The sequence below is a fragment of the Vicia villosa genome, linkage group LG4 (genome assembly GCF_029867415.1).
Source record: "Vicia villosa cultivar HV-30 ecotype Madison, WI linkage group LG4, Vvil1.0, whole genome shotgun sequence".
Taxonomy (NCBI): domain Eukaryota; kingdom Viridiplantae; phylum Streptophyta; class Magnoliopsida; order Fabales; family Fabaceae; genus Vicia; species Vicia villosa.
Window position 1 is genome coordinate 149,929,239 of NC_081183.1, and position 1,649 is coordinate 149,930,887.

Sequence of the window (1,649 nt, forward strand, 5' to 3'; positions counted from 1 at the left end):
AGAATGCACAGCCAAATTAACTGAGAACTACCCTGCCCCAAGTTAAAAATGCGGGTTTTTTCGTGCAGAAAGAAACTCATACTTCGAAGGCTCAAAGGGGTTGACGAGGGATTAACTTCCTTATTTCTCTAGTGTTTGGGAATTGAAACAATGCATGTACATCATCAGCAAAGTTTTATTTGAAAGCATACATTTCAACAACTTGGGTATTTCGTTGTCATCATCCTCCCTCCAATCTTTGCATAAAACACAAGTTTGATAGAGAATAGCAGATGGAAGAATTTTTTTGTAAAATAAGTCATAAACATAAACATAGCAGATGTGAATGAATTCAAAATATGCAATGTTCATTTCATTAAAATCACCATTCAGAAACAAACAAAGTCTAAAAGTAAACAGTACAATAAAGGAAATACAAACAGTACAGAAACAAGGCCCAGTGAGTAATCAGCAACAAAGATGAGCTATCTCGTCTGAAACACTTGGCTTTAGGAATATCAGACTTGACTTGTTTGTCTTCAGCCACTCTCATTTGGCAAAGGATTAGTGACAACATTGGGACCAACATCTCTGAAAGAGAGCATCTTTGATCTAACCAACTCTTGGACTCTTGCCTTCAAAGGGAAACATCTTTCTAAATCATGGCCTGCTGCACCTTGATGGAAAGGACAATGAATAGCAGATCTAAAACCATTTAGGAGAGGATTTCGAGGAGGAGGCATGGCTCTTGTTGTGATCAATCCCTTTTGAACCAATGCAGGATACAATTCAGTATAAGTCATGGGAATAGGATCAAAGTCGACCCTATTACGAACCTGGTTCTGGTTATCATCCTGAGGAGCTTGAACTTGCACAGGAGCAACAACAGCTACATAAGGATGATCACCATTTTGAGGTCTACGATGAGATTTTCTTCTGTCATCTGACACAGCATTAGTCTCATTCTCTTTCTTCTTGTGGAAGTTTCCATAAGGTTTCTTCGCTCCACCAGAAGATTCAGCAACATTAGCAACTTTTCCACTCTTGATTCCTTCTTCAAGTATATGGCCAATGGTAACCAAGTCTGTGAAGTTCGAAGATACACTACCAATCATTTTCGCCCAAAAGAAAGGTGAGAGGGTGTCCATGAACATGCCAGTCAATTCCTTTTCAGCTAAAGGTGGCTCCACTTGAGAAGCTAGCTCTCTCCAGCGTTGAGCGTATTCCTTGAAAGACTCTTTATCTTTCTGAGACATGCTTTGCAGTTGTCGGCGATCAGGTTCCATGTCCAGATTATACTTATACTGTTTCATGAAAGCATCAGTCAGATCTTGGAAGCAATGAATATGACTCTTCTCAAGTCCCATATACCATTTCAGCGAAGCTCCACTCAAACTATCCTGAAAGCAATGGATAAGCAATTTGTCATTCTGGGTATAAGCATTCATCTTGCGATAGTACATGGTCAAATGGCTTCTTGGGCAAGTGTTCCCTTTATATTTCTCAAACTCAGGAGTCTTGAATTTTACAAGCATGACAAAGTCGGAAATCAAACACATGTTTTCAGCAGCAACCCCAAAGTAATCATTGCCTTCCATGGTGTTATACCCCAAAATTTGCCCGCATCTTTTTTCAAGAAAACTTCAATCTAAAAATTAAGAGTTTCATAT